This window comes from Bombina bombina, chromosome 8 (assembly GCF_027579735.1).
Source record: "Bombina bombina isolate aBomBom1 chromosome 8, aBomBom1.pri, whole genome shotgun sequence".
NCBI lineage: Eukaryota > Metazoa > Chordata > Amphibia > Anura > Bombinatoridae > Bombina > Bombina bombina.
Window position 1 is genome coordinate 174533236 of NC_069506.1, and position 23795 is coordinate 174557030.

Genomic DNA, 23795 nt, shown 5'->3' on the forward strand with positions numbered 1-23795 from the left:
CGGCATTACCCTAAACTGATATAAGCCGAATGGGGTGACGAATGCCGACTTGGGGATAGCCTCCGGGGCCAGGGGAATCTGCCAGTAACCTTTGCAGAGGTCAATAGTGGTCAGGTAATTTCCCCTGGCTATACGATCGAGTAGCTCGTCTACCCTGGGCATAGGGTAAGCGTCCGTCACGGTATTTTCATTGAGCCTCCGATAGTCTACGCAGAACCGGGTGGTCCCATCTTTCTTGGGCACCAAGACAACTGGGGAGGCCCAGGGACTATCGGAGGGCTCAATTACCCTGAGCTGGAGCATCTCATCGATCTCCTTCTTCATTCCTGTCCTAACTGCTTCGGGGATTCGGTACGGAGCCTGGCGCAAGGGAGCTTGTCCCGGAGTATCTACCTGGTGGGTGGTTAAAGTAGTGTACCCTGGCTTCGGGGAGAAGGTGAGGTGTTTGGACTTGAGGAGTTGGTTGAGCTGCTCCCTTTCAGTGGGGCTAAGTCGGTCCCCTATCTGAACCTGCGCCACTATACCTGTGGGGAGGCTCTTTTCTAATAGGTCTGGAATGGGTAAACTGTCGGGGTCTTCCTGAGGGGAACAACATACGGCCGTCACGTTCTCTGGTCGCTCAAAATATTCCTTGAGCATGTTTACATGGAATGTCTTTCTAAGATTGTTGTCATGGCAGCTAGCTATCACATAAGTGGTGTCTCCCCTTTTCTCTACGATCTGGTAGGGACCCTGCCAGGACGCCTGCAATTTGTCTGTCTTCACCGGCTTAAGTACTAACACCTTTTGTCCTATGGTGAAGATTCTCTTTCGGGCCCCCCGATCGTACCATACTTTCTGTCTTCTCTGGGCCAACTGGAGATTAGCCCGCACGGATTTGGCTAATTGCTCCATTCGGTCCCTGAGTTCCAGCACGTATGGCACAATTGGGACACCGTCAGCCTCCATCTCTCCCTCCCAGTGCTCCCGGATCAGGTTTAGGGGTCCCCGTACCTTTCTTCCGTAGAGCAACTCGAAGGGAGAGAACCCTGTCGTTTCCTGGGGTACCTCCCGATAAGCAAATAGGAGGTGCGGCAGGAAGCGTTCCCAGTCTCGGTATTCCTGAGTGAACGTCTTGAGCATTTGCTTGAGGGTCCCATTGAACCTCTCACACAGCCCGTTCGTCTGGGGGTGGTATGGGGAGCTTAGGAGGGACTTAATTTTGCAAACCTGCCAGAGTTGTTGGGTCAATTCAGCCGTAAATTGGGTGCCTCGGTCGGATAGGATTTCTTTTGGAAATCCTACCCGGGAGAACACCTGTACTAGTGCATTCGCTACCGTATCCGCTTGTATGTTGGATAGGGCGACAGCCTCTGGGTACCTGGTAGCGTAGTCCACTACGGTAAGAATGTATCGCTTACCGGAGGGACTAGGGGTAGCCAGTGGTCCCACTAGGTCAATAGCAACCCGGCTGAAGGGTTCCTCTACAATGGGCATATTTACTAGCTGGGCTTTAGGGTGATCGCCTCGCCTTCCTACTCGTTGACACACATCGCAGGTGTTACAGTAAGTTCTAACGTCAGCGTGCACCCCTGGCCAAAAGAACGTGTGAGTAATGCGGTGTAGGGTACGGGTAACGGCTAGGTGGCCTGCTAAGGGGATGTCGTGGCCTATTTTGAGGATTTCTTGACGGTATTTGTGGGGCACTACCAGCTGTCGCCTACGCTGTCCCCTTTTCTCTGTCCAGCGGTATAGTTTCCCTTTTTCCCATAAGAATGTTTCGTTATCTGCCCCGCCCCCTCCGGTCTCTGCTCGTTCCCGGTACTTTTGTAAGGTCGGGTCAGTCTTAGACTCTGCCTCGAAAGCATCTGGGGTGTCCCAGGGTATGGGGCCTAACCTGTCAGGCAAGGTCGGGGTAGGTCTTACCTGTGTCTCCCGCACTGGTGAAAGCTCTCGCTCCGTCCGGGCTTGGGCCCGTGTAGTCACTGGGTCCGCCTCGTTGTTGCATACTGGAGCATAGGCAGAAGTCATGGGGCCCAAATCGTTGCCCAGTAGTACTTCGGCAGGTAAATTATCCATTAGGCCCACGTTCACAGCCCCCTTTCCCGCTCCCCAATCAAGATGCACTTTAGCTGTTGGAATTTTGTACACATCCCCCCCCGCCACTCTAACGGCCACAGTCTGTCCGGATCGCTTGTGCTCTGGCACCAAATGACTCTGTACCAGCGTGATAGTAGCCCCTGTGTCTCGCAATCCCTCGGTAGATCGCCCCTCGAGCCATACCCTCTGCCGATGGTGCTGGCGGTTATCTGAGGCAGCATATACAGGGTCTGCCTCGTGAAGCGGCCCCACATATCCCTCCATAGGGGCCTCTTGGTTAACACAGAGGGCCCGGGCCGGACGATAGGACCCAGAGGGGTAATTGTAATTCCTGGGTGTCTGGTGCGTATTAAGGGGGCAGCTAGCCATGAAATGCCCTGGTTGCTTGCATCGGTGGCAAGTCGGTCTGGGACGCTCAGAGCTGTTATTGGGTGGTCCTGAGTGTCGGATGGGCCCTGTGGGCACCGAGGCTCGGACTTCAGCACGAGGGGGTGCACGGTAAACCTCTCTGGGTTCGACCCGTGCTGGAGCTCGGTAGTTCATGGGTTCGTGAAGACGGGAGTCATAATGTTCATCGGCCAATTTGGCTGCTTCTTCTAAGGTAGAAGGCCGCCTGTCTCGCAGCCATTCCTTCCCTTGCTGTTCCATGCCATTATAAAAATGTTCTAAGAGAAACAATTGTAAAATTTCCTCCCCAGTCACCGCTTTACTTCCGCTCAGCCAGTGATTTGCCGCTCTCCGCATTCGGTGCGCCCATTCCATATGGGTATCGTTAGGCTTCTTTTCCGTGCCCCGAAACTGTCGGCGATACGTGTCCGGAGTTACAGCGTACCGTCGCAACAGTGTCTCCTTAACTAGCTCATACTGTGTCACTTCCTCAGCACCCAGAGTACGAAAGGCTTCCAGGGCTCGCCCGGATAGTTTCCCAGACAATATCGTGGGCCACTCTCTGTTGGGAATCTGGTGCAGGGCACATTGCCTTTCGAAGTCCGCCAAATATTCATCAATCCCTGTCTCGCTCTCTAGGAAGGGTCGAAATGCCGCATAGGGTATCTTGGGCCTCCCAGCATTTTCGACAGGGATGATTACCTGCGGGGTTTCAGCATTGCGGTGTGCGTTCGCTAGGTTGAGTTTGTGGGCTCGAGTCTCTCGTATATCCTCGTCCGCCTCCGCCATCAACTGCTGTACCAATTCCATGGAGGGGTTCGGCCCGTATAATGAGAGCCTTTCCCGAACAATCCTGGTTTTTTCGTCACTAATCGTGGTCGGTGTTTCCGCCATTGTGAAGCTCTGATCCAGTTCGGTCAATTCTGCGATCAGCTCTCTCCTCGGCCGGTTGCTGGCGTACCCCCCTCTGCTTTCAAGTAAATCCTTTAGGGTTGTACGCTTCAATTTTTCGTAAGCGCTCTCCATCCGTTCTGTACCTCTCCTAGGAAATCCAGGAAAATCCCGCCGCTGCCGCCAAATGTTACGGTTACCCTTAGTCTCGCTGAGAGATGGACCGCTTAGTAGCCTGGATCCCTATTGCTAAAGAGGGGAGAAGCTGCTTTCCATAGTATTCTATATGAGTCTCGCAAATATAGAATAATCTCCCTTAGCTGCAGTACAGCTAGGATACCCTTCTGCCCACAAAAACGAGTCAACGCTGCGATTGAGGGTCAAAACAAGAACTCAGGACTGGGATGCCCAGCCTGCTTTTTATTAAGGTTACATGCACACAGGGCACTCCCAGGGGGAGAGGGGGGGAAGCACAAAATCCCCCATCAAACATTTAGATAGAGAGCACTGTCCTTTGACAGGCCACAATAGGATTACAGTACTTAAGATAACAAGTTTACAAGTTCATCTTATCAATTAGCAGTCTGGCTCCAGAGGTGATTAGACAATAGTTTCTAAAAGCTGAAAAAAAAGAGTTAACTCTTTATGAAATGAAACTTGTTACGGTTTTCTTGGAGCCCTTCTTAGGCGCTGGCTTGCTGGTTCAGGCATTGCTGCTGGGAAATAAGCTCTTCACAACAAAATAACTAATGCTTCTGTAACATTTATCTAGCTATATTTCGAATATCTATGGCTCAAAACTACGACTATGATAGCACGGGCATCTAATTTTTGTTCAGCGTCAATTAAAGGGACATAAAATACATAATTATACTTTACTATAAAAAGTATTTCCCCTTGATCTGTTTCCAATATCTTGTTATCAAAGCTGCACTGTATTAAATGTATTGGATTTTGCTTCTTTTATTGTACTTGAAATAGCTGCATTTGCTCATTGAAACCAAATTCTATTGTTCTCAAGAGCATGTCCTTTCAAATGGCCTGAGCAAACAGGGGGACAAACCTCCTTTTTTTTTTTTTTTCTCTCTCTCTCTCTCTCTCTCTGTGTGTATATATATATATATATATATATATATATATATAAACAAAGTCCCAATTTGAATCCGCCCTTCTGGAGTCAACCACCTGGCTGTTTAACTTGTATAATATAGGCATCAAACAAAAATAGTAACAAGTCAGGATTTTCATCAAAACAAAAGGTCAAATTTATTGACATACATATAACCTCCCCCTTCCTATGCAATAAAGGGGCAAAATGTACATTATTTCCGGTGTCCATTATGTTTCCTGCTAACCAATGAACCGGAAGTGATCATAATTCACTTCCGGTTTCACGGTGCCGAAATATATACATCATTGCCCCCCATTCTTATATTTTATAATCATCTCAGTGAAGCATAATAAACAAGTTTGTCTCAAATATATACCATGTGTCATTATTAAATCAAGCATTATAGTGTAACCGGAGGTTAGTTTAACTATGTCCCTTCTGGTTTTGCCAATGCCAGAACTTATACATAAACATCCTTTCTAGTCAGTGGTATCTACTGAACAAGTGTGTCTCAAACAAATGCATTCTATAGAATACAAAACATGTGTCATATTAAAATCAAACCTTGTTGTGTAACCGGATGTATCTACGTCACATCCGGTTTTGTGAATACTGGAAATTTACTTAAATTTCAATTCCGGTAAGTGCTGTAAAAAAGTGCAAATATCCTGCAGTTATGTATAAAGTGTAAAAATAGTTGCAGCATTTCACAGTACATATATGACTTCTGGAATACACTGGCACTATATCATTCATGTACATAAGTGATATACAACCTACACACATAGTCACTCTAAGTGATAAAACCTAATTACCATCCGCCTCTTCTCCCCTATAGCTCTTCGTGTTGCAGTTATCTATCGGCCCCCTGGCCCAGCATCACAATTTCTGGACCACTTTGAAGCCTGGCTTCCACATTTTCTCTCTTGTAATGTCCCTTCACTCATCTTAGGGGACTTCAACATACCCCTTGATAATCCTAACATGCATGCTGCCTCTAAACTTCTATCCCTTAACACCTCTTTAGGCCTGTCCCAATGGACAACATCTCCAACACACTGTGAAGGCAACTCCATAGACCTGGTCTTCACAAATCTCTGTGCTGTTTCCAACTTCCTTAACCTCCCATTTCCTCTCTCTGACCACCATCTACTAACTTTCTCTCTTACTCTACCTGCTACATCTTTGCAAGCCACCAAAAAATTGCTACCTTACAGGAATTTAAATGTCTTGGATCTCACAGACTTTTCCACTCAACTGAGTCCTCTGCTCTCTTACATTTCATCCCTCTCTTGTCCAAACCTCGTGACTCTACAGTACAATTCGGCACTAAAATCAACACTTGACAAAACTGCACCCTCCACTCTTCGACCTACATCAATCAATCGACGGCAACCGTGACACACTAAACAGACCAGATATATTCAGCGATGCTCACGGGCTGCTGAACGGCAGTGGAGGAAATCACGCACCTGTGCTGATTTCCAGCATTATAAATTCACCCTTAAGTCCTACAACTCTGCGCTCAGCCTGGCCAAACAAGTCAATTTCTCCTCCCTTGTGTCATCTCACGCATCCAACCCCAGAAAGCTGTTCTCAACCTTTAACTCCCTTCTACGTCCGACTGCCCCCCCCCCCCGCCCACTACCAACCTCACTGCTCAAATTATTGTTGATCACTACAAAAATAAAATTGACACCATTAGAAAAGAGATCTACACCTCACACCCCTCAAACCCAGCAATCCTACCCACCCCTTCTATTAACAAAAATCTATGCTACTTCCCTACTGTAACAGAGGAAGAAGTCTCTGCACTCTTATCCTTGGATCATCTCACAACCTATCCACTTGACCCTATTCCTTCACGACTTATTCCCTCTCTCTCTGCTTCACTAACCCCTACCCTAACTCATCTTTTTAACCAATCTCTCACCGCTGGCACATTTCCTGACACATTCAAGCATGCGTCAATCATACCAATCCTAAAAAAGCCCTCGCTTGACCTCTCCCCACCTTCTAACTATCGACCAGTCTCCTTACTTCCCTTTGCTTCAAAATTATTGGAACGACTAGTCTATAATCGGCTAACTCAATTTCTCACAACTAACTCCTTACTTGATCCACTACAATCTGGTTTCCGCCCTAAACACTCAACAGAAACCGCTCTTGCTAAAGTAACAAATGACCTGTTATCAGCTAAAGCAAAAGGCCACTACTCCTTACTAATTCTTCTTGACCTGTCCGCAGCTTTTGACACAGTTGACCATCCTCTCCTCCTAAAAATAAACATAATTTATGCTTACCTGATAAATGTAATTCTCTTGTAGTGTATCCAGTCCACGGATCATCCACTACTTGTGGGATATATTCCCTTCCCAACAGGAAGTTGCAAGAGGATCACCCATAGCAGAGCTGCTATATAGCTCCTCCCCTCACATGTCATATCCAGTCATTCGACCGAAACAAGACGAGAAAGGAGAAACCATAGGGTGCAGTGGTGACTGTAGTTTAATTAAAAATTTAGACCTGCCTTAAAAGGACAGGGCGGGCCGTGGACTGGATGCACTACAAGAGAAATACATTTATCAGGTAAGCATAAATTATGTTTTCTCTTGTTAAGTGTATCCAGTCCACGGATCATCCATTACTTGTGGGATACCAATACCAAAGCTTAAGTACACGGATGATGGGAGGGACAAGGCAGGAACTTAAACGGAAGGAACCACTGCCTGTAGAACCTTTCTCCCAAAAACAGCCTCCGAAGAAGCAAAAGTGTCAAATTTGTAAAATTTTGAAAAAGTGTGAAGCGAAGAACAAGTCGCAGCCTTGCAAATCTGTTCAACAGAGGCCTCATTTTTAAAGGCCCAGGTGGAAGCCACAGCTCTAGTAGAATGAGCTGTAATCCTTTCAGGAGGCTGCTGTCCAGCAGTCTCATAGGCTAAGCGTATTATGCTTCTAAGCCAAAAAGAGAGAGAAGTTGCCGAAGCTTTTTGACCTCTCCTCTGCCCAGAGTAAACGACAAACAGGGCAGATGTTTGATGAAAATCTTTAGTTGCCTGTAAGTAGAACTTCAAGGCACGGACTACGTCCAGATTATGTAAAAGACGTTCCTTCTTTGAAGAAGGATTAGGGCACAATGATGGGACAACAATCTCTTGATTGATATTCCTGTTAGAAACCACCTTAGGTAAAAACCCAGGTTTAGTACGCAGAACTACCTTGTCTGAATGGAAAATCAGATAAGGAGAATCACAATGTAAGGCAGATAACTCTGAGACTCTTCGAGCTGAGGAAATAGCCATCAAAAACAGAACTTTCCAAGATAAAAGTTTAATATCAATGAAATGAAGGGGTTCAAACGGAACTCTTTGAAGAACTTTAAGAACCAAGTTTAAGCTCCATGGAGGAGCAACAGTTTTAAACACAGGCTTAATCCTAGCCAAAGCCTGGACGTCTGGAACTTCTGCCAGACGCTTGTGCAAAAGAATAGACAGAGCAGAGATCTGTCCCTTTAACGAACTAGCTGATAAGCCTTTTTCCAAACCCTCTTGGAGAAAGGACAATATCCTAGGAATCCTAACCTTACTCCATGAGTAACTCTTGGATTCGCACCAATACAGGTATTTACGCCATATCTTATGGTATATTTTCCTGGTAACAGGTTTTCGTGCCTGTATTAAGGTACCAATAACTGACTCGGAGAAGCCACGCTTTGATAGGATCAAGCGTTCAATCTCCATGCAGTCAGTCTCAGAGAAATTAGATTTGGATGATTGAAAGGACCTTGTATTAGAAGGTCTTGCCTCAGAGGTAGAGTCCATGGTGGACAGGACGACATGTCCACTAGGTCTGCATACCAGGTCCTGCGTGGCCACGCAGGCGCTATCAGAATCACCGATGCTCTCTCCTGTTTGATCTTGGCAATCAGTCGAGGGAGCAGAGGAAACGGTGGAGACACATAAGCCAGGTTGAAGGAGGATGATATGAGAGACACGATTACCATTAGTGATAATTGTAACATTAAAGAACTATGTGATGTTGTGACTCTCTGTGATTTACAGAGTGATGGATCTTGTTCTGGAGTTGTATCGAAACAACAACCAATGTTGGAACCTAAGTCTACCACTTTCTATCCAGTACAGGCACGAAATGATGTAATTGAGTTGTTCCATTCAATTCTAGAACAAGATCTAGTAGAACTTTCTATGAAACTAAATAATGATAACAGCAAGAAAACATCTAAGTATAGCAATTTAAATAAAAAAGAAATATCTGCATTAAACCGATTGAGCACTAATTCTGATCTTATGATAGTCAATTCCGATAAGGGAGGGTCTATTGTTGTTTTAGATAAAGCTGACTACAATAAAGAAGTTTTTCGTCAGTTAGGGGATACCAAAACATACAAAAAGCTTACCTTCAATCCCACCATTAAATTTCAGAAGGAGCTCAAGCATCTATTGGATTTAGGGACAGAGAATGCTGTTCTTACCAACAAGTTAGTGGATTCCATATTTGTTGAATACCCACGGATACCAGTGTTTAAGTATTTACCTAAAATACACAAGTCCCTGGTTAATCCCCCAGGGAGACCAATTATTTCTGCAATTGGCTCTCTGGGAGAAAGACTGGGTCAATGGGTTGATGCACAGCTTCAGCCAATAGTTCAATCGTTACCAGGGTTCTTGAGAGATACTAAACACTTATTGAGGTCCATCAAAGATTTTGAATGGAAGGAAGGTTTTGTATTCTCTACTATAGATGCAGTTTCCCTGTATTCATGCATACCGCATGAACAAGGACTAAGTGCAATTAGAAGAATGCTCCTTAGGTACTCAGGATATGATGATAGTTTAATTGAGTTTCTAATAGAAGCTATTTCTTTTCTGCTACATCACAATTATTTCATGTACAATGGTGATTTTTATTTACAACTTAGAGGGACAGCGATGGGGGCAAAATTTGCCCCCTCTTATGCGAATCTATATTTAGCTGATTTTGAAACAAGGAAGATCTTTAACAATGATAACCCTTACAAAGATGACATTTTGCTATATACCAGATATATCGACGATATTCTGATAGTCTGGGGGGGTGAAATAATAAATCTAGAGAGATTTGTTGACAATATGAATAGTAATGATAACAACCTCAGTTTCACCTACAATGTCTCTGGTGATAGTATATCCTATTTAGATGTACTTATAGGACATAATGTGAATTCAATTGTCACATAAGTCTATAGAAAGGAGACCTCTGGGAATACTATCTTGAGAGCTGATTCTCTACATCCCAAACATTTGAAAAAGGGAATCCCCAAAGGCCAATATATCAGGTTAATGCGTAATTGCAGTACATTAGATGGCTATTGGAAACATGCAAATGAGTTAACTGCACGCCTAGTTGATAGAGGTTATAACCAAGAGGAATTAACTAAAATTGCCAATTTAGTCTCTAGTTTCAATAGAGGCAATTTACTTAAAGATAAACCTAGAAATAGGATTTTGACCCATGGCAGCATTGGTGTTAATTTTATAACTAAATTTAGTAACCAATATGATGCTATTTGTAATGTCATTAAGAAAAGGTTACCCCTATTAGAAATGGATGATGATCTCAAGGTATTATCGAGAAATTGTAAATTTATCTCCTACAGATCTGATACCATAGGGGACAAAATTAATAAGAATCTTGGTTTTGGAGCCAATAGTAATACCTTGATGATGGTGGGTAAAACAGGTAATTGGTTGTCTAAGAAATGTGGTTTCTACAAATATGGAGTGAGACCGTGCAAGAGCTGTGATTTTGCTCTTGTAGGGGATACTTTCCATTCAACAAATACTAATACAATCTATAATATTAGGGAACGTATCAATTGCAGCTCTAAATTTGTGGTGTACCTCATAACTTGTCTACATTGCAATTTTCAGTATGTGGGTCTCACCTCTAGGGGCCTAAAGGATAGGATCAGAGAACATCTTTTGTCCCTAGAGGCAGATGTACCAAAAACACCAGTGGCTAAGCATTTTTTCGAACATGTTGACAAATTTAGGTATTTTCGTTTCCAAGGTATTGAACAAGTGAAAATGAACTCTAGAGGTGGTGACAGATATAAGGCTCTGAGTAAGAGAGAGATCTATTGGATCTATACTTTAAAAACAGGTTCCCCCTTAGGGATCAATAAAATAAGTGATATCAAACTGTTCATTGATGCCTAAAAATGTAAATACATATTTCATGTTCCATTCATTGGTGTAAGTACAACTTTAAATTTAGATTTTCATTGCTATCCCAAAGACTGGGTAATAATGTGAATAATGGGTTGTTTTAAATTAAATTAATGGAGCATTCTCATTTCACATTATACATTCAGTCCAAGTGTTGTTATCAGGTCAATTAATAAGTTTCTGAATTTGTAGTTATATAATTATATCCTATACACGATCACGGTTCTATTCTGTTAAGTATAGTCGTTACGGTGTAACACATTCCCGCATTTGCCCTAAAAGATACTTGCTTGCATTTGACTTTTATACTGTGGGGAATATTATAATGCGGGATTATGTTACTCTAAATGTAATGACAGTTGCACTATTTGTTTGCATAGGGGTACCGCTATTCAGTACTTTGATGAATTACTCTTTTTAGAATTGGTGTTTTGTTTTAACAATCCTTTGTATGTACATGATTATTTAGAATGTATTTGTATCAACTTTATTGACAATGTAAACTATCTTGTTTGTGGTTTGTTGAGACGTAGGTGAGAACTCTGTATGCCGATTGGCTACTCACCTTTGCTACCTGTGATTTAACAGCTGTCTGTAACACCTTTCCCCCAGCTCTGATGAACCGCTTGTGAAGCGGGAAACGCGTCAGCGGGTTTGTTTTGCTGTGCCTGTTATGTTATACACGCTTTGAGATGTATTAAATACAATTTTACTTGCAAATCTCTCACAGTTCTTCTTTACACCATTGCTGCGGAATCTGTTTCCTGAAGAACCAAGGAGCTGCTAGAGCATCTATCAGCGTCGCTCCCGGGTCCCTGGACCTGGATCCGTAACGAGGAAGCTTGGCGTTCTGGCGAGACGCCATGAGATCAAGTTCTGGTTTGCCCCAACGATGGACCAGTTGAGCAAACACCTCCGGATGGAGTTCCCACTCCCCCGGATGAAAAGTCTGACGACTTAGAAAATCCGCCTCCCAGTTCTCCACGCCTGGGATGTGGATCGCTGACAAGTGGCAAGAGTGAGACTCTGCCCAGCGAATTATCTTTGAGACTTCTAACATCGCTAGGGAACTCCTGGTTCCCCCTTGATGGTTGATGTAAGCCACAGTCGTGATGTTGTCCGACTGAAATCTGATGAACCTCAGTGTTGCTAACTGAGGCCAAGCTAGAAGAGCATTGAATATTGCTCTTAACTCCAGAATATTTATTGGGAGGAGTTTCTCCTCCTGAGTCCACGATCCCTGAGCCTTCAGGGAGTTCCAGACTGCGCCCCAGCCTAGAAGGCTGGCATCTGTCGTTACAATCGTCCAATCTGGCCTGCGAAAGGTCATACCCTTGGACAGATGGACCCGAGATAGCCACCAGAGAAGAGAATCTCTGGTCTCTTGATCCAGATTTAGTAGAGGGGATAAATCTGAGTAATCCCCATTCCACTGACCTAGCATGCACAATTGCAGCGGTCTGAGATGCAGGCGCGCAAATGGCACTATGTCCATTGCCGCTACCATTAAGCCGATTACTTCCATGCACTGAGCCACTGACGGGCGTGGAATGGAATGAAGGACACGGCAAGCATTTAAAAGTTTTGATAACCTGGACTCCGTCAGGTAAATTTTCATTTCTACAGAATCTATCAGAGTCCCTAGGAAGGAGACTCTTGTGAGTGGTGATAGAGAACTCTTTTCCACGTTCACTTTCCACCCATGCGACCTCAGAAATGCCAGAACTATCTCTGTATGAGACTTGGCAATTTGAAAGCTCGACGCCTGTATCAGGATGTCGTCTAGATACGGAGCCACCGCTATACCTCGCGGTCTTAGAACCGCCAGAAGTGAGCCCAGAACCTTTGTAAAGATTCTCGGGGCAGTAGCCAACCCGAAGGGAAGAGCTACAAATTGGTAATGCCTGTCTAGAAAGGCAAATCTTAGGAACCGATGATGATCTTTGTGAATTGGTATGTGAAGGTAGGCATCCTTTAAGTCCACTGTGGTCATGTACTGACCCTCTTGGATCATGGGTAGGATGGTCCGAATAGTTTCCATTTTGAATGATGGAACTCTTAGGAATTTGTTTAAGATCTTTAGGTCCAAGATTGGTCTGAAGGTTCCCTCTTTCTTGGGAACCACAAACAGATTTGAATAAAATCCCTGTCCTTGTTCCGTCCGCGGAACTGGGTGGATCACCCCCATTACTAGGAGGTCTTGTACACAGCTTAGGAATGCCTCTTTCTTTATCTGGTTTTCTGATAACCTTGAAAGATGAAATCTCCCTTGAGGAGGAGAAGCCTTGAAGTCCAGAAGATATCCCTGAGATATGATCTCCAACGCCCAGGGATCCTGGACATCTCTTGCCCACGCCTGGGCGAAGAGAGAAAGTCTGCCCCCCACTAGATCCGTTTCCGGATAGGGGGCCGTTCCTTCATGCTGTCTTGGGGGCAGCAGCAGGTTTTCTGGCCTGCTTGCCCTTGTTCCAGGACTGGTTAGGTTTCCAGGCCTGTCTGGAATGAGCAACAGTTCCTTCCTGTTTTGGAGCGGAGGAAGTTGATGCTGCTCCTGCCTTGAAATTTCGAAAGGCACGAAAATTAGACTGTTTGGCCTTTGATTTGGCCCTGTCCTGAGGAAGGGTATGACCCTTACCTCCAGTAATGTCAGCAATAATTTCCTTCAAGCCGGGCCCGAATAAGGTCTGCCCCTTGAAAGGAATATTAAGTAATTTAGATTTAGAAGTCACGTCAGCTGACCAGGATTTAAGCCATAGCGCCCTCCGCGCCTGGATGGCGAATCCGGAGTTCTTAGCCGTTAGTTTAGTCAAATGTACAATGGCATCAGAAACAAATGAGTTAGCTAGCTTAAGTGATTTAAGCTTGTCCATAATTTCATCCAATGGAGCTGTGTGAATGGCCTCTTCCAGAGACTCAAACCAGAATGCCGCAGCAGCAGTAACAGGCGCAATGCATGCAAGGGGCTGCAGGATAAAACCTTGTTGAACAAACATTTTCTTAAGGTAACCTTCTAATTTTTTAGCCATTGGATCCGAAAAAGCACAACTGTCCTTAACTGGGATAGTGGTACGCTTTGCTAAAGTAGAAACTGCTCCCTCCACCTTAGGGACCGTTTGCCATAAGTCCTGTGTAGTGGCGTCTATTGGGAACATTTTTCTAAATATAGGAGGAGGGGAAAAGGGCACACCAGGTCTATCCCACTCCTTGCTAATAGTCTGAACAGTCGTTCAGAGCAGCTAAAACCTCCCCAAGCAATACACGGAGGTTCTCAAGCTTAAATTTAAAATTAGACATCTCTGAATCAGGTTTCCCGAATCAGATCCGTCACCCACAGAATGAAGCTCTCCATCCTCATGTTCTGCAAACTGTGACGCAGTATCAGACATGGCTCTTACAGCACCTGCGCGCTCTGCATCTCTCCTAATCCCAGAGCTATCGCGCTTGCCTCTCAATTCTGGCAATCTAGATAATACTTCTGACAGGGTATTATTCATGATTGTAGCCATGTCCTGTAAAGTAATTGCTATGGGCGTCCCTGATGTACTTGGCGCCATATTAGCATGCGCCCCCTGAGCGGGAGGCGAAGGTACTGACACGTGAGGAGAGTTAGTCGGCATAACTTCCCCCTCGTCGTCTGGTGATAATTCTTTTATAGATAAAGACTGATCTTTATTATTTAAAGTGAAATCAATACATTTAGTACACATATTCCTATGGGGCTCCACACTGGCTTTCAAACATAATGAACAAGTAGATTCATCTATGTCAGACATGTTTAAACAGACTAGCAATAAGACTGGCGAGCTTGAAAAACACTTTACAACAAGTTTACAAGCAATATAAAAAACGCTACTGCGCCTTTAAGAAGCACAAAACCTGTCTCAAGTTGAAATAACAATGAACCAAAGCAGTTATACCAACCAAATTTTCACAGTAAATGTATTAAGTTAGCAGAGCATTGCATCCACTTGCAAATGGATGATTAACCCCTTAATACCCAAAACGGAATAACAATAGAAAAAAACGTTTTTTAAAACAGTCACACACACTGTCACAGCTCTGAAGCCTTTTGAGCCCTCTAGAGAAGTCCTGGATCATGCAGGAAGAAGCAGGAAGTCTGAGTCTGAATTTTTACTGCGCAAAAAAGCTCTAAAATAGGCCCCTCCCACTCATATTACAACAGTGGGAAGCCTCAGTTAACTGTTTCTATGCAGAAATTAGCCAGCCATGTGGAAAAAATTATGCCCCAATAGGTTTTATCACCAAATGTACGTTAAAAAACAATTAAACATGCCAGCAAACGTTTTAAAACACATTTTTTGAAGAGTATATATCTCTATTAATAAGCCTGATACCAGTCGCTTTCACTGCATTTAAGGCTTTACTTACATTACTTCGGTATCAGCAGCATTTTCTTAGTCAATTCCATTCCTTAGAAAAATATTTTACTGCACATACCTTAGTTGCAGGAAACCTGCACGCCATTCTCTCTCTGAAGTTACCTCACTCCTCAGAATGTGTGAGAACAGCAAGTGGATCTTAGTTACTTCTTCTAAGATCATAGAAAACGCAGGCAGATTCTTCTTCCAAATACTGCCTGAGAAAAAAACAGCACACTCCGGTGCCATTTAAAAATAACAAACTTTTGATTGAAGAAATAAACTAAGTATAAAACACCACAGTCCTCTCACGACCTCCTATCTATGTTGAGGGTTGCAAGAGAATGACTGGATATGACATGTGAGGGGAGGAGCTATATAGCAGCTCTGCTGTGGGTGATCCTCTTGCAACTTCCTGTTGGGAAGGGAATATATCCCACAAGTAATGGATGATCCGTGGACTGGATACACTTAACAAGAGAAAACTACATTAATTTGGCATCCGAGACACAGACCTCTCCTAGTTTGCATCATATCTGTCAAACTGCTCATTTTCAGTTTCCTTTAACAACATATCTTGTGATCCTATGCCTCTCTCAGTTGGAGCACCGCAAGGCTCTGTCTTGGGCCCCTTGCTTTTCTCCCTCTATACATCCTGCCTTGGAAAACTTATAGCCTCCTTTGAATTCCGCTACCACTTGTATGTTGATGATACCCAAATCTATCTTTCCTCTCTCGATATCTCTCCCTCTTTACTCAACCAGATTTCTGACTGCCTCTCTGCAATTTCCTCTTGGATGTCTTCACACTACCTCCAACTCAATCTGTCCAAAACTGAGCTGCTTCTTATCCCCCCTCTTCGAGACATCCAACACCTGACATTTCTCTGACGGTTGGAGACTCTATTCTCAACACCTCACCCCAGGTCTGCTGTCTTGGGGTCACACTAGATTCAGAACTCACATTCAACCCACACATACAAGCGCTTACCAAATTCTGCCGTTCACACCTACGCAAAATTTTCAGAATTCGTCCCTTCCTTACTCAAAAAACTACAAAAAACATAATTTATGCTTACCTGATAAATTTATTTCTCTTGTAGTGTATCCAGTCCACGGATCATCCATTACTTGTGGGATATATTCCCTTCCCAACAGGAAGTTGCAAGAGGATCACCCACAGCAAAGCTGCTATATAGCTCCTCCCCTCACATGTCATATCCAGTCATTCGACCGAAACAAGACGAGAAAGGAGAAACCATAGGGTGCAGTGGTGACTGTAGTTTAATTAAAAATTTAGACCTGCCTTAAAAGGACAGGGCGGGCCGTGGACTGGATACACTACAAGAGAAATAAATTTATCAGGTAAGCATAAATTATGTTTTCTCTTGTTAAGTGTATCCAGTCCACGGATCATCCATTACTTGTGGGATACCAATACCAAAGCTTAAGTACACGGATGATGGGAGGGACAAGGCAGGAACTTAAACGGAAGGAACCACTGCCTGTAGAACTATTATGTAAAAGACGTTCCTTCTTTGAAGAAGGGTTAGGGCACAATGATGGGACAACAATCTCCTGATTGATATTCCTGTTAGAAACCACCTTAGGTAAAAACCCAGGTTTAGTACGCAGAACTACCTTGTCTGAATGAAAAATCAGATAAGGAGAATCACAATGTAAGGCAGATAACTCCGAGACTCTTTGAGCTGAGGAAATAGCCATTAAAAACAGAACTTTCCAAGATAAAAGTTTAATATCAATGGAATGAAGGGGTTCAAACGGAACTCCTTGAAGAACTTTAAGAACCAAGTTTAAGCTCCACGGAGGAGCAACAGTTTTAAACACAGGCTTAATCCTAGCCAAAGCCTGACAAAAAGCCTGGACGTCTGGAACTTCTGCCAGACGCTTGTGCAAAAGAATAGACAGAGCAGAGATCTGTCCCTTTAACGAACTAGCTGATAAACCTTTTTCCAAACCCTTTTGGAGAAAGGACAATATCCTAGGAATCCTAACCTTACTCCATGAGTAACTCTTGGATTCGCACCAATACAGGTATTTACGCCATATCTTATGGTAGATTTTCCTGGTAACAGGCTTTCGTGCCTGTATTAAGGTACCAATAACTGACTCGGAGAAGCCACGCTTTGATAGGATCAAGCGTTCAATCTCCATGCAGTCAGTCTCAGAGAAATTAGATTTGGATGATTGAAAGGACCTTGTATTAGCAGGTCTTGCCTCAGAGGTAGAGTCCATGGTGGACAGGACGACATGTCCACTAGGTCTGCATACCAGGTCCTGCGTGGCCACGCAGGTGCTATCAGAATCACCGATGCTCTCTCCTGCTTGATCTTGGCTATCAGTCGAGGGAGCAGAGGAAACGGTGGAAACACATAAGCCAGGTTGAAGAACCAAGGAGCTGCTAGAGCATCTATCAGCGTTGCTCCCGGGTCCCTGGACCTGGATCCGTAACGAGGAAGCTTGGCATTCTGGCAAGACGCCATGAGATCCAGTTTTGGTTTGCCCCAACGATGGACCAGTTGAGCAAACACCTCCGGATGGAGTTCCCACTCCCCCGGATGAAAAGTCTGACGACTTAGAAAATCCGCCTCCCAGTTCTCCACGCCTGGGATGTGGATCGCTGACAAGTGGCAAGAGTGAGACTCTGCCCAGCGAATTATCTTTGAGACTTCTAACATCGCTAGGGAACTCCTGGTTCCCCCTTGATGGTTGATGTAAGCCACAGTCGTGATGTTGTCCGACTGAAATCTGATGAACCTCAGTGTTGCCAACTGAGGCCAAGCTAGAAGAGCATTGAATATTGCTCTTAACTCCAGAATATTTGTTGGGAGGAGTTTCTCCTCCTGAGTCCACGATCCCTGAGCCTTCAGGGAGTTCCAGACTGCGCCCCAACCTAGAAGGCTGGCATCTGTTGTTACAATCGTCCAATCTGGCCTGCGAAAGGTCATACCCTTGGACAGATGGACCCGAGATAGCCACCAGAGAAGAAAATCTCTGGTCTCTTGATCCAGATTTAGTAGAGGGGACAAATCTGAGTAATCCCCATTCCACTGACCTAGCATGCACAATTGCAGTGGTCTGAGATGCAGGCGCGCAAATGGCACTATGTCCATTGCCGCCACCATTAAGCCGATTACTTCCATGCACTGAGCCACTGACGGGCGTGGAATGGAATGAAGGACACGGCAAGCATTTAAAAGTTTTGATAACCTGGACTCCGTCAGGTAAATTTTCATTTCTACAGAATCTATCAGAGTCCCTAGGAAGGAGACTCTTGTGAGTGGCAATAGAGAACTTTTTTCCACGTTCACTTTCCAGCCATGCGACCTCAGAAATGCCAGAACTATCTCTGTATGAGACTTGGCAATTTGAAAGCTTGACGCCTGTATCAGGATGTCGTCTAGATACGGAGCCACCGCTATACCTCGCGGTCTTAGAACCGGCAGAAGTAAGCCCAGAACCTTTGTAAAGATTCTCGGGGCCGTAGCCAACCCGAAGGGGAGAGCTACAAATTGGTAATGCCTGTCTAGAAAGGCAAATCTTAGAAACCGATGATGATCTTTGTGAATCGGTATGTGAAGGTAGGCATCCTTTAAGTCCACTGTGGTCATGTACTGACCCTCTTGGATCATGGGTAGGATGGTCCGAATAGTTTCCATTTTGAATGATGGAACTCTTAGGAATTTGTTTAAGATCTTTAGGTCCAAGATTGGTCTGAAGGTTCCCTCTTTCTTGGGAACCACAAACAGATTTGAATAAAATCCCTGCCCTTGTTCCGTCTGCGGAACTGGGTGGATCACCCCCATTACTAGGAGGTCTTGTACACATCTTAGGAATGCCTCTTTCTTTATCTGGTTTTCTGATAACCTTGAAAGATGAAATCTCCCTTGAGGAGGAGAAGCCTTGAAGTCCAGAAGATATCCCTGAGATATGATCTCCAACGCCCAGGGATCCTGGACATCTCTTGCCCATGCCTGGGCGAAGAGAGAAAGTCTGCCCCCCACTAGATCCGTTTCCGGATAGGGGGCCGTCCCTTCATGCTGTCTTGGGGGCAGCAGCAGGTTTTCTGGCCTGCTTGCCCTTGTTCCAGGACTGGTTAGGTTTCCAGGCCTGTCTGGAATGAGCAACAGTTCCTTCCTGTTTTGGAGCGGAGGAAGTTGATGCTGCTCCTGCCTTGAAATTTCGAAAGGCACGAAAATTAGACTGTTTGGCCTTTGATTTGGCCTTGTCCTGAGGAAGGGTATGACCCTTACCTCCAGTAATGTCAGCAATAATTTCTTTCAAGCCGGGCCCGAATAAAGTCTTCCCCTTGAAAGGAATATTAAGTAATTTAGATTTAGAAGTCACGTCAGCTGACCAGGATTTAAGCCATAGCGCCCTCCGCGCCTGGATGGCGAATCCGGAGTTCTTAGCCGTTAGTTTAGTCAAATGTACAATGGCATCAGAAACAAATGAGTTAGCTAGCTTAAGTGATTTAAGCTTGTCCATAATTTCATCCAATGGAGCTGTGTGAATGGCCTCTTCCAGAGACTCAAACCAGAATGCCGCAGCAGCAGTGACAGGCGCAATGCATGCAAGGGGCTGCAGGATAAAACCTTGTTGAACAAACATTTTCTTAAGGTAACCTTCTAATTTTTTTATCCATTGGATCTGAAAAAGCACAACTGTCCTCAACTGGGATAATGGTACGCTTTGCTAAAGTAGAAACTGCTCCCTCCACCTTAGGGACCGTTTGCCATAAGTCCCGTGTAGTGGCATCTATTGGGAACATTTTTCTAAATATAGGAGGAGGGGAAAAGGGCACACCAGGTCTATCCCACTCCTTGCTAATAATTTCTGTAAGCCTTTTAGGTATAGGAAAAACATCAGTACACACCGGCACCGCATAGTATCTATCCAGCCTACACAATTTCTCTGGAATTGCAACTGTGTTACAGTCGTTCAGAGCAGCTAAAACCTCCCCAAGCAATACGCAGAGGTTCTCAAGCTTAAATTTAAAATTAGAGATCTCTGAATCAGGTTTCCCCGAATCAGGTCCGTCACCCACAGAATGAAGCTCTCCGTCCTCATGTTCTGCAAACTGTGACGCAGTATCAGACATGGCTCTTACAGCACCTGCGCGCTCTGCATCTCTCCTAATCCCAGAGCTATCGCGCTTGCATCTCAATGCTGGCAATCTAGATAATACTTCTGACAGGGTATTATTCATGATTGTAGCCATGTCCTGTAAAGTAATTGCTATGGGCGTCCCTGCTGTACTTGGCTCCATAATAGCATGCGCCCCCTGAGCGGGAGGCGAAGGTACTGACACGTGAGGAGAGTTAGTCAGCATAACTTCCCCCTCGTCGTCTGGTGATAATTCTTTTATAGATAAAGACTGATCTTTATTATTTAAAGTGAAATCAATACATTTAGTACACATATTCCTATGGGGTTCCACACTGGCTTTCAAACATAATGAACAAGTAGATTCATCTATGTCAGACATGTTTAAACAGACTAGCAATAAGACTGGCAAGCTTGAAAAACACTTTATAACAAGTTTACAAGCAAAATAGAAAACATTACTGCGCCTTTAAGAAGCACAAAACCTGTCTCAAGTTGAAATAGCAATGAACCAAAGCAGTTATATCAACCAAATTTTCACAGTATTATGTATTAAGTTAGCAGAGCATTGCACCCACTTGCAAATGGATGATTAACCCCTTAATACCCAAAACGGAATAACAATAGAAAAAAACGTTTTTTAAAGCAGTCACATACACTGTCACAGCTCTGCTGTGACTTTTTACCTCCCTCAATATGACTTTGAAGCCTTTTGAGCCCTCTAGAGAAGTCCTGGATCATGCAGGAAGAAGCAGGAAGTCTGAGTCTGAATTTTTACTGCGCAAAAAAGCGCTAAAATAGGCCTCTCCCACTCATATTACAACAGTGGGAAGCCTCAGTTAACTGTTTCTATGCAGAAATTAGCCAGCCATGTGGAAACAATTATGCCCCAATAAGTTTTATCACCAAATGTACGTTAAAAAACGATTAAACATGCCAGCAAACGTTTTAAAACACATTTTTTGAAGAGTATATATCTCTATTAATAAGCCTGATACCAGTCGCTACCACTGCATTTAAGGCTTTACTTACATTACTTCGGTATCAGCAGCATTTTCTTAGTCAATTCCATTCCTTAGAAAAATATTTTACTGCACATACCTTAGTTGCAGGAAACCTGCAGGCCATTCCCTTTCTGAAGTTACCTCACTCCTCAGAATGTGCGAGAACAGCAAGTGGATCTTAGTTACTTCTGCTAAGATCATAGAAAACGCAGGCAGATTCTTCTTTCAAATACTGCCTGAGAAAAAACAGCACACTCCGGTGCCATTTAAAAATAACAAACTTTTGATTGAAGAAATAAACTAAGTATAAAACACCACAGTCCTCTCACGACCTCCTATCTAGTTGAGGGTTGCAAGAGAATGACTGGATATGACATGTGAGGGGAGGAGCTATATAGCAGCTTTGCTGTGGGTGATCCTCTTGCAACTTCCTGTTGGGAAGGGAATATATCCCACAAGTAATGGATGATCCGTGGACTGGATACACTTAACAAGAGAAATACTTATTCATTCCCTCATTTTGTGATACATTGATTATTGCAATATACTCCTAAATAGCCTTCCAAAACACAGCCTCTCCTCCCTCCAATCTATTATGAATGCTTCTGCTAGACTCATCCACCTAAGTCGCCGATCTACATCAGCTGCTCCGCTCTGCCAGTCTCTACACTGGCTCCCTATACACTCCAGAATACAATTTAAAGTATTAACCTTAACTTACAAAGCACTCAACAGTTAAACTCCCAACTATATTTCCTCTCTCATCGTGAAATATTCCCCATCCCGTCCTCTTCGATCAACCTCTGACCTACGTTTCTACACTCCTGTAACTCTACGTCCCACTCCCGCCTCCAAGACTTTGCACGTGCTGCTCCTGTCCTCTGGAACTCTCTGCCCCGCTCCATAAGACTGTCTCCAACCTTGTATGGCTTCAGACGCTCCTTGAAAACTCACCTATTCAGAGAGGCTTACCATCTCTCCTCCATCCCTCATCCGAACCAAACTAATACATGTACATTAACTGCCTGACTCACTGCTACAAATACAACCGATGTAACAAGCTACCCCAACCTTATGTCTTTGCACCCTTAACCTATAGACTGTGAGCTCTCCGGAGCAGGGCCCTCTTCCTCCTGTACTAGATTTGTTTAGTTTTGTTATGTTTTGTATTTTATCACAAATCTTTGTCATTGTATACCCCTATCATTGTACCCAGCGCTATGGAATTTGGCTGCGCTTTACAAATAAATGATAATAATATTGGTTCCGTTTTGATAAATAAGGAGAATGCATTCAGGTCCGCGGCAGCTATGTCTGGCGAGAGTTTGTACAATCCATGTCTAATATTATTGGTATTTTCACCCTTTATTAAATAGATGCTTTACTATATGTATAATGTTTTAATAATCTACTATTCCCATTGAGCTTTATGTGTCTCCTAGTACCTCCAGCCATATGGTTTCTGAAATAATCAATGCATTATGGTAAAGTGGATACACTCATAGTATTGGTCTAGGGAGTTAACATGTGAACGTGCAGACCCATCCAGTCCGCTAGCAAACATGTGTTAACCATTAACATAGAACAAGGACTCACCTCCAGTCCAAAGACTGAAAGGAACCCCCTCCATGTCCCCATCCGTGACCACTCTTTCTCCCACATATATATGTAAATGCACTAGAATTGATTTATATATTAAACAACCAAAGTCAGACATGGAGTTGAGTGCATTGGGATGGATAGTGTCCAACCTAAACATTCACTCCGCTTCTCTCCTCAAGAGCAGTTTGTTTCTGTCTCCACCATGTGCTGGTTTGGGAATGTGATCAATCAGAATCACCCTGACTGATGCTACTGGATGTTTAGCCTCCATCCAATGGTGTGCTACGGGCTGTTCGAATTCTACTTTCTTGATTGCTTGTCTTATTGCCATCCTATGGTTGGCCATACGTTCCCGGATAGTCCCCTGGGTTTTTCCTACATAATGCCTTCCACATAGACAAATCAACATGTATACCACATATATAGTGGTATATGTGATAGAAGGTTTATCATGTATTTCTTGTTGTTGTGAGGATGGTTAAATTTCTTTGTGGCGATCAGTCCATTACAGGTGGTACAATTCGGGCATTTTTAACATCCTTTATAAGTTCTCATCCGTGTATCATCTTTAGTATAGCATCTGGTTGAGTCTGAGATGACCAACAGGTCCCACAGATTGGTGTTGCGTCTATAACCAACGATAGGGGTGACATTTTTAGTGAACTTTAGTTTTGTGAAACCGGAAGGGAATTATGATAACTTCCGGTTCATTGGTTAACAGGACACATAATGGACACCGGAAATGATGTACATTTTGGCGCTTTTTTGCACAGGAAGGGGGAGGTAATGTGTGTGTTTGTACACTATTTAAGCACGATGGTAATGTGTAGTAGTTGTTCTGAAGAAGGGGAATTATATCCCTGAAACAACAATACATTTGACCTTTTGTTTTGATGAAATATATTAAATATATATAAACATGCAAAGGAAAATACTAAGGTAATTGCATTTTATTTATGGGCACTGGTTTCATTGAGCTAAACCAGCTA

At 43.9% G+C, this 23795-nt stretch overlaps 1 protein-coding gene across 4 annotated transcripts in view; it reads right to left on the reverse strand.

Annotated features, from left to right (window-relative positions):
* LOC128638636 (CD82 antigen) overlaps nt 1–23795 on the reverse strand; it is a 256779-nt gene that overhangs the window by 121476 nt on the left and 111508 nt on the right. The window lies entirely within an intron of this gene.